This window comes from Hipposideros armiger, unplaced genomic scaffold, assembly GCF_001890085.2.
Source record: "Hipposideros armiger isolate ML-2016 unplaced genomic scaffold, ASM189008v1 scaffold_437, whole genome shotgun sequence".
Lineage (NCBI taxonomy): Eukaryota > Metazoa > Chordata > Mammalia > Chiroptera > Hipposideridae > Hipposideros > Hipposideros armiger.
In genome coordinates this window covers 475,683-488,748 of record NW_017731787.1, presented here as the reverse complement: position 1 = coordinate 488,748, position 13,066 = coordinate 475,683, and the positions used below count along the sequence as shown (strand labels likewise).

General features: G+C 47.2%; 1 protein-coding gene and 1 long non-coding RNA gene across 4 annotated transcripts in view; one reads left to right on the top strand and one right to left on the bottom strand.

Annotated features, from left to right (window-relative positions):
• DRD2 (dopamine receptor D2) overlaps positions 1 to 11,483 on the bottom strand; it is a 69,085-nt gene extending 57,602 nt beyond the window's left edge. Inside the window, exon 1 of one of the 3 annotated variants that reach the window (XM_019665220.1) lies at positions 11,167 to 11,483. The gene's annotated coding sequence lies outside the window, so the exon portion shown is untranslated. Of the gene's footprint in view, positions 1 to 10,337; positions 10,759 to 11,166 lie in introns of those variants that run through there. The other 2 variants (XM_019665225.1, XM_019665221.1) reach the window with 2 other exon arrangements.
• Positions 11,484 to 11,603: 120 nt separating this feature from the next.
• LOC109394777 (uncharacterized) lies at positions 11,604 to 12,837 on the top strand. Its single transcript, XR_002126511.1, has 3 exons — positions 11,604 to 11,874; positions 12,190 to 12,279; positions 12,565 to 12,837. It is a non-coding gene; the product is annotated as an uncharacterized LOC109394777 (long non-coding RNA).
• The last annotated feature ends 229 nt before the right edge of the window (positions 12,838 to 13,066 follow it).

Genomic DNA, 13,066 nt, shown 5'->3' with positions numbered 1-13,066 from the left:
CTGCTTAAAGCCCAACCCTTCAAAATGGCTTCTTGTTGCCCTACAGTTCCCTTCACAATGCCAAAGCGTTCATAGTCTGGCCCCTGCCTATGCCTCTGGCCTCACCTTATATATCCTCACCTCAAACTTCACTCTTCAGCACTTCGTTTCTTTGACTTTCTTGAATACTCCCTGCTCTAACCTGATTGGTGATAGCAGGGTGTGGTGGAAAGGGCCCTGTGGCATAAGTGAGCTCTAGTCCAGCTCTGCTACTCTCTTGCTGGGTTCTTCCAAGCATAACGCTCTAGGAGGCAAGTCCTACCTTGTCTAATTTCCTCATCTGCAATGATATCATTCTTTCCTTCAGGAGACAGAAGATAAAATTTGGGAAGGATCCTATGGACATTTCTATACCGCTTAATAATTATGATAAGAGTAATGATAGTGAATGCTTATTGAGAGTTTAGCATGTATCAGGTACTAGGCTAACCCCTTTATATGCATAATTCATTTATTTGCCACAAAACCCTATGAATTAAGTGCCATGGTAGTTCACAGAGGAAATAACCTGAATCTCAAAAGGATTATAGTAACTTGGATTGAGGTCACATAGCTGGTTATTGGCAGAGTACAGACCTGAGCCTATGTCAGTCTGGTTTCTAAGTTCATCCTCTGATCACTTCATTATAATGAACAGCTAACTGGACTGGATAGATATGCCATTTTTATTCTATTTTATTTTATTTAAGATTTTATTAAAATATAGCTACCATATACTACGTATGGTATCAAATGGGCACTAGATCTATGGGGTGATAGAGGGGAGGGGAGTTAGGGGCAAGGTGAAAAAGATGAAAGGATTAAGAAATACAAATTGGTAGTTACAAAATAATCATGGGGATGTAAAGTACCGGGAATAGAATCAATAATATAGATATGCCATTTTTTAGAAGTGATTTTGGAAAAGCTAGGTTCAAACTGTTACTGCTTTTGAACGGTCTCAAGTAAATGATGCTTATCTATAACTTTTAAACTAAGGATTAGCCCAGTTCTCTAAACTTTAAGTCCCAGGTTTTAAACAAAACACTCAACAATTGTTCCATCCTGTTTGTCTTCAGGTCCCCAGGCTGACCTGAATCAAGACATCTGTATCTGTTTTATTGACAGCTCTCCCAATATCTTCTTCCCCATGTGCGTATCTGATTGAGGCGCCGACTATTCAATATCCCCTTACTTCTATGCCCCACCACTGTGAAGAATCTCTAGCCAAACTATAATGTAGGTAACCAGAAGAGTGCTAATTGAGGATGAAAGAGAAGGTATGAAGCATCTTGCTGACCCACTTGACCTGTGGAGGATGCACCAAACACTTCCAGATACTACTCTTGTTGGGTTTTAAGTAAGTGCAGCCATTGTGAAGTAAGCCATCACTCACCTACTCACCCGCCCACTCACTCAACCACTTCCTCTACAATTTAAGTGACTACCAAGTGCTTAGCATCATTTCAGGTTAGAATAAGTTCTGGAGAAGTATGAGATAAATTCTTGTATCAAGGAACTCTCAGTGTAGTAAGGAAGACAAGGCATGCACAATTGAAAGATTAGCATTAAGCTTTAAAATGGCAATGTAAGAAAGGAGCACAAGAGTTGTTATAAGGCAGAGACTCCAGTACTTTCTAGCTCTGTGAGCCTAAGCAAGCCACTTAACCTCTCTGAGCCTCAGTGGCCACATCTGCAAAATAGGGGCTGTAATAGCTAACTCAATGGGTTGTTGTAAGGATCAACAGAAATAGTATATGTGAAAGTGATTTACAAATGAAAGAGATTACTATTGCCTCATGGGTTTTGCAAATTAAAAGGGGGTTCCAAATGCAGAGTATTATTACTGTTGTTCTATAAGGAAAAAGACAATTATTAAAAATGCATGCAGACTAGATGATCCACCTTGACAGCCCCCCACCCCCACCCCCCACCTTGAATGTGCTTCCCTCTGATATCTCTACATAGCTCTCTCTCCCACTTCCTTTAAGTCTTTCCTCAAATGTCACTTTCCCAGTGAGGTCCATCCTGCCCACCTTATTGAATAATGCACACTTCCCTCTCCTTCTATTCCTCAGCACTCCATATCATCTAACTCTAATAGATTTTTTTCTTTTCTCAAGTGCTTATTGCTTACTAATATACTCAGTAATTCTCTTTTTATATTTATTATTTATCATTTTTCTCCTTCAATGTAAGTTCCAGAAGAGCAAGGATCTTAGTTTTGTTCATTGATGTATAGATAACCAAGATGAGTGCCTAGTACATGGTAGGTATTCAATAATATTTGTTCAATAAAAGAATTAAAAGAGCAATGCATGTTGAATGGCTGCCACACCAGAAGATATTCAGGCAAGAGTGAGTACAGGAAGGCAGAACACAGAAATCAGTAGCCTGGTCTGGAACACGGATGGCTGAGATGCTCACCTTAGTGTGTGAAACATGAACACTTCCAAATCTCAGAATAACAAAAACAGAAGGTTCCCCTTGAAACTCACAGAGCAATTTTTGTACAGTAAGAAGCAGCCATCTTTGTACGAGGTCTGACAATTAAGTTCGCGAACTTGCCACTAGGCGCTTACACTGGCAGCATCGTACAGACAGCTCAGTCAGGTTTCATAGCCTTGGTATATCAGTGTCTCACAGCTGTGTTGGTGTCAATGTGTGGCGGTGTCTTGCTGAGTGGCGTTCATTATTGTTGTTGCGTGTTTCTGTGTGCCATCGTGAGAATATCTGAGTTTGAATTAGAGCACCGAACAAACATTAAATTTCTTGTTAAACTTGGTAAGAGTGGAAGTGAAATCAGGGACATGTTAGTTCAATTTATGGGGATAATGCCATGAATAAAACAGCAGTATACAAATGGATTGAACGTTTTTCTGAGTAGAGAGAACGTGTCACTGATGAAGCGAGAGGTCAGGGCAGAGCCAGTAACGAGTAGAACTAATGAAAACATTGCAAACATTCGTCAAATTGTGCATCAAAATCATCAGCTGTGAGAAGCATAGCAGACCAAGGAAACATCAACAGAAAAAGTTAGGAAAATCTTAACTGAAAATCTTGGCACGAGAGAGGTGTGTGCAAAAATGGTCTTGAAGGAGTTCTTGCATCACGACAATGCACCAGCTCATATGGCATTGTCTGTGAGGGAGTTTTTAGCCAGTAAACAAATAACTGTATTGGAACACCCTCCCTACTCACCTTATCTGGCCCCCAATGACTTCTTTCTTTACCCAAAGATAAAGGAAATATTGAAAAAAAGACATTTTGATGACATTCAGGACATCAAGGGTAATACCACGACAGCTCTGATGGCCATTCCAGAAAAAGAATTCCAAAATTGCTTTGAAGGGTGGTCTAGGCGCTGGTGTCAGTGCATAACTTCCCAAAAGGAGTATTTCAAAGGTGACTGTGGTGATATTCAGCAATGTAGCACTTTTTCTAGGATGTGTTCGCAAACTTAATTGTCAGTCCTTGTACATGGATAGTGAGCAGATTCCATGTCACTGTAGAAGATGAGTTTGAATAATTTCATGGAGAATAATTTCAGAATATATTAGTTATCTACCGTTACATAGTAAATTACCTCAAAACCTAGCTGCTTAAAAACAACAAAATTTTATTATCTCACAGTTTCTGTGTGTCAGGGATTCATGCAGTTCAGTTAGGTGGTTCTAGCTCAGGATCTCTCAAAAGGTTATATAGTTAATACCATAGCAGTGACCACAGTCATTGAAGGCTTGTCCAAGATGGTCCATTCATATGGCTGTTGGCAGGAGGTCTCAGTTACTTGCTGTGAAGACCTTTCTATAGGACCACTTGAGTGTCCTCATGACATGGCAGCTGGCTTTCTCCAGAATGAGTGATCCAAGAAAGAATAAGGTAACACCATGATATCTTCCATGACCTATCCTCAGAAGTCACAATCAGTTATTTAGGCAGTATGCTATTGGTACATAGGTCTTCCCTATTCAGTGTGGGAGGAGATTACACAAAACATGAATACCAGGAGGCAGAGAGTATTGAGTGCCATCTTGGAAGCTGGCTACCACAGAATACAACTAAGGAAGGACCCAGAATATGTGGAGGGCAGCATGGATCTATGGAAAGCAATCATTACCTCCCACACCTCCTTCCAGCTCAGCAGAGGAAAATGAACAAAGCACAGATTTTGTGCCATTACTCATCAGGGAGTAGCTTTCAGGGTAGGAGAGTCCTAGGGGCTATTGTGTTACATCTCTTCCTCAGGCAGGACCATACTTCATCCAAAAAATGGGTGGCATTTGCTCTTGCGACTAATGACTCCAAAAGGTTGAGAACCTGTATTTCTGCCAGCTTTGGGGATCTTCCCATGTGAGGTTCTTTGGCTGTCTCAACCAGGGGAGAAGAAAGAAGTCTTCTTATCCTGTATACAAGTGTGTTCTCTTTATTTTTCATGTGTCAGAGTGCATCACACCATATGACAATGCAAATGAAGAAGGCTCCAACCATGAGCAAATAGATAAAGGACCTGGGAAGCCAGGAAGAAAACAGGCTGTGCAAAGCCATCACCATGAAGATGATGCCTCTTCCTGGCTTGTGTGTGGTAAGATGGGAGTTTAGCTGGACCGAATTCAAAGGGATGACAAGCAACCCGAACCCCTCTCACTCAAGATGAGTAAGAGCTTCTGACAGGTGAGTGCCAAAGAATTCTCATGCAGATAAGTGGGGAGCATAGGAAAGAAAGGTAAGCTTGAATTTTTTGAAAGTTTTAGAAATGTGCTTAATTTCAGAGATGTAAAATCAGGTGCTCAATCAGTGTAAAAGGAGAACACCTGAAAATGTTCCCCATCGAGTTTCTTAATAATAATATAACAACCATTATAGCTGATATTTATGGGGTGCTTACTTTTACCAGAGACTCTTGCAAATGTTTTTTATATATTGCCTTAATTAATCACCACAACCCAATGAAGTCGGCATTAACATCCCCATTTATAGATGAGAAGCCAGAGGTGATAGAGGTTAACCAACTTGCTTAAGATAACAAAGCTAATAAATATTAAAATCGATATTCAAATTCTGGCCATTTAATTCCAGAGCCCACAGGCTTAACTATCATTCTATGTTGCTTTTAAAGGGCTTACATAAGGGACAAAATGCTAGTAAATGTCATTCATAAAACTCATGGTGAAGTTCAACAACACAGGCTAGAAGTTTTCTAGCTTTTTAAGAGGTGAACACCATTAGCTAGTTATTTTAGTGGAGCCCTCAGTGCTATTGAATCATAGAAATTCCAACTTACTAGGCAGCCTATAAACAGTGCCTTTATTTTATACCTGAAAAAAATGATGCTCAGGTAAAGTGCCCTGCCCAGGGATGCCTCTGTCCACCAGAAAAGCACTGATCAACTAGTCCTCAGAGACAGCTCTGATGAGTTACTCCTGCATCTGTGCAGGAGCCCAGGCCATCCCATCCGCTCTCTGTAAAAATCACAAAGCTTAGTCTTGGAGATGTAACAAGTTTTCATCCCTTGGTAATAAGAAAGTAACACCAAAGGCCTACAGGTTGGCAAAAATCTGAGTTTCATCCTTTGGACAATTCAGTTCACCTCAAGGAGATGTGGGACAGGAGGTGATGTTATCACAGTTTCAGACTAGCCTTACGGGAAGCCACCACTTCCACCAGTCCACACCTCTTCTCCTGCCCTCCCTTCAAGCTGGAAGGCTTAGTTGACCCTGCCTCCCTTCTGCTCATGCCTCCCTCCCCACTGTGCCCATGGCTCGCTGAGGTTCACTCCCAGTGCATTTCATCCAAAGAGGCCCAGATCGAGGTACACAACAACAATTCTTAGATGGTCCTCCATTTTAAGAGTCCCAAGAAGCTGTTTCATCCATCCTTCTCCCTCTGTTGTCTCCTTCTTTCCTGGTATCATATGCATAGCTCACTGTCACTTCAGTTTTTCAAAGGAAGTGCTTTCTTATCCTTATTCTCCTCCCTTTCTTATCCCGTGTGCCACTTGCATAGGTCAGAGAGAACTATTGCTTTAGCATCAGTCTGGCTTTGAATCCCACCCTGCATATTAATCCTGTGACCTTCTGCAAGCCACTTACCTCTTTAAGCCTATACTTCTTCCTGTGTAAAATGGAGGTCATAATGGTGCCTGCTTCCTTGAGCTATTACAAGATTGGGAGTTGAAATTTAAAAAAAACAAAACACACGTCAAGTGCTCAGCACAGTACCCTGCACACAGCAAGTGCATGATAAATGTTGGCTGTTATGATGATAAGACCAGCATTGGAGAGACTGGTGAGCAGGACCACTTGTCAAAAGCAGCCCTCTGTGAGTAAGCCACTTTCCCAGGCCAAGAGTTCCCAGGGAAATGCTAGTGATGTTGCTGCCTGGGGTAACAGGAAGGAGAGGAGGCAATTATATAACGCGGAACAAAAAATAATTGCATTTCTAATGCCTTTTCCCTGCTGGGCCACTTAGAACCCAAACAATAACAAGGCAGGGGTGAAAGCAAGAAGGGCAGACAGTTTGAAGGAGCCCAATGACGAAGTGAAGGGCCCCAGGACCTACACTGGCTCCCAGACACCTGCAGGGGAGTGTCCTTGGGGTTGTGGCTGCAGTACTGCACTGAGCTCCACATGAGCTGCAGCCCCCTGGAGGGCAGGTGGGGGGGCGGGGCATTGACAGGGCCCTGGGGGCTGAATCCACCTGACTTCCTTCACCATTCTGTCTGGGAGCAGGCTGACATCATTCAGAGGGCTCCAAGGAAAGCCAGGGGTCCTCCCTCAGTCCCCTCCCCATCACTGTAGGCAGCAAAGAATTCCCCCATCTCCTCTTGGAAAAAGTAAAAATCCCTGCAGGTGCCTTCAGATGACAACAAAATTGCTCAAACTGCACTAAGCTGATGATTCGTACACGCATATCTTCTGAGGGCCCCCAAGAGTCTACTTCTCAGCTGCCACCCCCATCCACTGCCCCCCATTCTCCCAGATGCCCAGAAGACTCCAGGTATCTGAGTTTGGGAAACCGCAGCAGCAAAGCTTCTTCCATCCAGGGGAGGGGGCGTCCCCAGGCTCCAGTGCGTCATCTCTGGCTCATCCCTGTGCACTGGAGCCAGCAGGGGCCTCTACTCCTCCGCTGAGAAACATTGCCGTGTCTCCTAGAGAGAGGAGGCTACGCCCTCCCAGGGGACACCCTGGATGCCAAGGGTGTTGATTTAACCCATTTATCAGGATGGCGTGAAAGAGGAAAGAAGAGAGAAAATGTGTATGTGGAACAGAAGGACACGTTTCTCTCCTTTCTCTGGACCCAAACAAGAACCAAGTGGCTGAATCTTGTCATCTTACTCCTTTACCCACATTACTGACGCTATAATCAAGCTATTTTCCAAGCCTTTGCATTTAGATAATGTGATTCTATTGTTTAAAAAAGTAAGAAAGAAATCTTCAATTACATTGGCAACAGGGACAGGTAAGAAGTAAGGGGTGTATTAACGTTGGATTCCAGCACTGTTAGAGTAGTTTAAAAGGCTGGAGGTAATATTAGTCTACCACCCAGAAGAGGTAAATAAGCTACCTGCACACCTTTAGTGGCTCCATTCAGTATCCTGGAGAGCTGGAGTGCTTATAACTCCAAAGCCAAATCCTGGAGTCCTCCCAGGGCCATAACATGCTAGGGCATGTTTGGGGGGTCGGGGGAGGGAAATGTGGGCTGGTGTTGAGCTACATGAGAGGCCAGGGGAGGGTGTCTGCCAAGGAGCTAAACCAAGCTGTGCGCTTCCTGCTGCCTGTGATTTCTAAGCACTTCCTAGATGGAAGATGCTCTCTTGCTAAGCAGAGCTCCTGGTAGGATGGAGAAGCTTTGGTTGCCAAGCCCAATCCTGGTGCCCTGGAACCAGAAAGCTTACACCACTTCATTTTGGAAGAACTTTAAGAACAGACGAGAGAAGGCCATATTTCTGGACTAAAGGAAGAGCTGCTCTGTATGGGGTCTGGGCCATCCAGGATGACCTCTGAGGAGCCCAAATAGTCAAAGGTAACTAATATATCCCAGGGGAAATGTGACCGACTGGGAAGCCATTCTAAGTTATTTTCTAGATCTCAAATCTTAGGTTACTATGACCTGTGATATACGACCTGGTGTCGGGAGATACTGGTGATATGGCTTGAAATTATATGTCCTGGAATTGTAAAATCTCAACTTTGATTCTCCTCTCCCTTCCTAGCTACTGAAACACCATTACTGCTGGAGAGTCATTGGTATTAAGCCCCAAGGGAGAAAGAAATGGAGGGCGACAGGTCAGAAAATATGAGTCACTGGAAGAGGCAGGGTTGGCTCAAGGAAGTCTCATCATCCTCTCCATCTCTCCATCCCCCACCCCTCCATGCTATCTTCACAGCCATGCTTCTTCAATACCAAAATGTGACTTTCCCTTGCAGGAAGATGGAGACAGCTCTTTCCAGGCCAAGTCCCCATGCCTTTCCCCTTGCACATGTTTACCCAGAAAACAGTGACCTCAGACCAGCCTAGCTTCAGCAGATCAATCCCAGGTGTATATGAAGCCATATTTTTATGAGAGCCCGAGCTCCCTTTGTTTCCCCAGTCTAGAAGGAGGAACAGAAGGGTTTCTCTCAAGTTCAGATTCGCCTGATTCATTGCATGTTCTAGACAGAAATAATCCAGCCTTGCCTGTAAAGGTGAAAGACTAGCCCACAAGCATCATTTCTGGCCTTTTTCACCCCTACAAGCTTCCTAGCTTACAGAGCACAAGAATCAAATCAATACAGTCAATATGTCACTGCCAGCAGGGCACGAGTGGCTACCAGCCTTGGGGAACATGACGTGCTACTAAGCTGAACTAATCACTCCTTGGTATTTCAGGAGCAGTTGGGTTAGCAGATCACAGCACATACATAATGAAAGGAAATAACTTCTCCGGAAGGGGAGGGTAGGAGGAACGCACTGGATTGGCTCCCAGAGAGGGGGCAGTTAGTATTTACACAGGTAAATCTGAAGCCATGTTGGAGATTCTTAGAGAGGTAAAAAATCTGTTTTAGAAAGAAGAAAAGCTTACGAAGATACTGGGAGAGAGTATATTGGGCTGTATCTTTTATTGTAGCAAAGGGATTTAATCAGGGGGATGGCCCCTCTATCAACAGCAGTCCCACACCTGAAAAATTTAATATGTATAACTGCAGGAGGCATGGGGATCGATTAAAGACTTTAATCATGCTCCTTCTAGTCAAAGGTATCTGGACTTTCATGAGAGGTGATTTCTTAACCTAATGTACATAAGAATCACCCAGACATATAGTTAAAATACACGCTTCTGGGCCTCAGCTTGAGATTCTTAGTCAACAGTTCTTTAGGGCAGAACCATAAATATGCATTTTAACCAGATTCCCAGGTGATTCAGATGCAGGGAGTTTATTAAAACAAAAAACAACCGTGGAGAAATATTGGGTTGTCGGAAAAGTCACGACGCATTTTTGCAACGAAAAACATAGAAAAAAATATGTCATGACTTTCCCAACAACCCAATACTTCCCTAGACCTCTACAATAAATCAGAACCCCCCCTTTTCCAGGCACCTTTCATCCCCAGGCTGTGTAGGGAAGGTAGAAGGAACTCAGAATGTTCTTCAAGAAAACAAGACTGGGGCTACCATGGCCCTCACTTGGCTGTAGTTCTAACCCTCTCAAAACCCCTCCCCTGTCAGATGTCTGATTTCAGAGATAGCCAGTTAAACACCACCAACCACCCCAACCCACGTGCCAGGAATTCTGAACTCTAAGCAGAGAAGTCAAAGGCGGGGGCTGGGGCCCAGCAAACCATCTTGCTGATTCTCTTGCAATTGGTCCCATTTATCATGGCCTCTCTCTCTGCCCACCTTCATCAAACAGCAGCAACAGGGGGAAAGATGAGAAAAAAAGGTTTCTTTTTCAAGTGGTCTTAGCAATACAAGATGAATCAGGAATAAGCAGAGCATTTGTATCCAAAGGAAGGAGAATCACTAAAAAACTAGGTCCTGGGGAGGAACGAATATTAGCCTGAAAGGTTTGTAGCCTGAAAGGTTTGTAGCCTGGCGAAAATCCAGAAGTGATTGAATCTGCAGAAGAAACTGGAAAAGGATCCACAAAGTGCCTTGCACCTCACCAACCTCAGGAGCCCCCAGCACAAAAAGTAGTGGCGTGCCAGGTCGGGCAACAGTGACTGGCTCAGACAGCTTCCCTGTGGCTGAGAGCAAGGACCTGTCCCTGCGGAGCTGCAGTGCTGTGACTCGTGTCCATGGTGAAGCCTGTTGTGTAGACGCGCACACACCCTCTTACCTCTGCTCTTCAAGAGGAACCGGTCACAGGCTGCCCACTGCAGACAGGGATGGGGACGCGCGCTGTCTGGCGCTTCTAGAGCTGCCTCTTGACTCCGCTCACTTCCCTACCGGAGCTCCTGGTCCATTCTAGAGACCGGCAGTCGCCCTCCGCTATTGCCCCCACCACTGTCCCCATGATCAAGTCCTGATGGGTCTGAAACCCCAGCCTCCCTCCTCGACCGGATCTCAACCCGAGAGATGGCGAAGGGGAACGGAAATTCAGAATCAGGGACAGCGTCACGTTAGAAAGTAGGAGAGGAAAGCCCAAACCAGCCTCTCCCCGTTCTTAAGGGGCTTCTGCCCTGAAGAAACTGAAGTCTCAGGTCGCACAAATGCAAAGTTGCTACAAACAACCCCTCTTCTCCCTCCGGGGCGGTCGGAACCTCTGGCTGCGCGCCCTGGGTCCCGGGCTCGGGGACTGGGCGGAAAGACCCTCCCGAAACTGTCGAGAGGCGGCCGCCTGCGGAAGCGGTGGCTCGGCGGGGCTCGCTGCCCCGGCTCCGCCCGCTCGTGCCCAGAGCGAGGATTCCCGCCCGGCACAGCGAAGGATGGACGCCAAGAGGGACGGAGAGGGGACGACAGCCGCGGGCTTCCGGTCGCCCCCGGCGCCGGCGGCCCGACGGAGAGTCCGTGGGAAGACCGACCGCAGGCGGGGCAGTCCCGGACAGACGGCGCGGGAGTGACCAAACTTCTCCTGCCGGCCGCGCCGCCCTCCGAGCTCCCTCCTCCGCTCCCTGCGACCTGCCTTGGGCCCGGGCCGCCTCTCGCTCCATCCTGCTGGCTCTTACCTTCAAGCCATAGGGCGCCCGGGGGCAGAGACGGCACCGGCTGCTCGAGGCTTTCGGCTCTCGCCGCATCCACGCGCGGCCGCCCCTCCGGCAGCCGTCAGGGCCGCCGCTCTCCTAGGCGGGTCCCTGGCTCCCGGCCCCGCCGCGCCGTTCAGAGCTCCGGCGGGCAGCCGCTCGGCCGCCTCCGGGCCGCGGGGAGCAGTGGACGGGCCGCGGCGGGGCGGGGCCGAGCTGGGCGTGGGGAGGGCGGGCGGCGCAGGGACTAGGCACCGAGGCAGCCGGGCGAGCGCGGGAGGCTGCGGGCTCCGGCTTTGAACCTGGACAGCTCCTCAGCGCGTGTGCGCCAGGAGCGCGGGAGGGAGGGGGCGGAGCTGTTCTGGCCCCGGGGCCCCGCCCCCGACACAGGCCCCGCCCCGCCGAGCGCTGGTGTGCTGGCTCCGCGTGCGGGAGTTTGACAGAGGCAGCGAGGAGGTGGTGGGTTCCGCCATCCCTGGCTCCGAGAAAGGCCAGAGCCAAGACGGAACTGAGCGGTCTATGACCCACTGCGCTCCCTCTAAACCCCCAAACTAATACCCTGCATATGCAGGACTGCCGTGATACTAGGTCCTCATCGCCTGCTTGTGGGTTCTCTCCTCTGAAAAGTCAGAGAACAAGGGTTGAGGGAGGCACGACCATCCAGACAGTCGCTAAAGGAACAGAGACTCAAAGGTCCGTTTTCTGACCTCTGCTCTTGCAGCTCCTGTGGTCAGTTTTGTTGCTTGACACTTCCAGGGGAAAGCCTGCTTGGAGTTGACCTGAAATGGAAATTCAAAAGGGGGCCTCTGGAGTTCCAGCTCACCTCTGACTCCAAACGGGGGTGGGGGGTGGGGGAAAAGGGGCAGTGATGAGCGCCGCTCTGCAGCTCTCCTTTGCCCAGGGTCGTTTGGGCTGCAGAGAAATCTCCTTCATCTTCCCTTTCTCCTCTCTCTCTTTATCTGTCTTTCTTCTTAAGGAATTTGTTATTGACTGTCCCTTCTTTGTCAGGCTCTACGTCAGATTCCTGGGTCACAGAGAAAAATAAGACCAGCCCCTTGATCTCAAGTCCTGCCAATCTAGAGTGGAGACCTCCAGGACGTAAGTGTGACATATCACAGTACCTGTGGCTTAAACAGATGCTGTGGAGCATAAACGAGAGACAGACCTCACCTGGGCTGATCATGAAGAAAACCAGTTCCTACAGGGGAGAAGGGCAGCACGGCATGCCAGGCAGAGGGAACAATATGGCAGGGAATCAGTCCATCGTGGCTGGAGTCAAACCATTCTGGGCCACAAAGATTAAGCTTGTATTTCCACAATTACAGAAAATTAGAGTTGGAAAGGACATTAGTATTCACCTAATCCCCACCCTTATTGCCCTAGAAGAGGGAACCGAGGCCCAGAGAATTGGAATGACCTTCCAGATTTCACAAAGACCCAGCGCTGGACCAATCCCCCATCTGCCCAGGTGCAGGCCAGCACTTCTCTCAAATACAGCCATCTTTGGAGGTAATCGGGGAAGGGGAGAAGCTGTAAGTGGGTGCAGCGTGCCTCTTTCCCTACTCCTTACCTTTGGCCCTATTGAGTGGATCTGGACTGTCCCCCACCCCCCTGCACGCTTCATAGGGCGATATCACAGCAATCAGGAATCCTAACATTTTGCCATATTTGCTTTCAAAGCAATAAAACATTACAGATATAATTGAAACCCCAGTGTTCCTCCTCACATATCCTTAGGCCATTCTTTCCAAGGTTTAATTCATTTAAGGAAGGATTTGGTGCCTTCCAGCTCAGCACCTCCTCTTCAGTCCAGGGACAGAGCCACCAAGTGAATAGACCACCCCTCTCCTGACTAGTCAGAGGACTTGGATTGGTGTCCTACTTC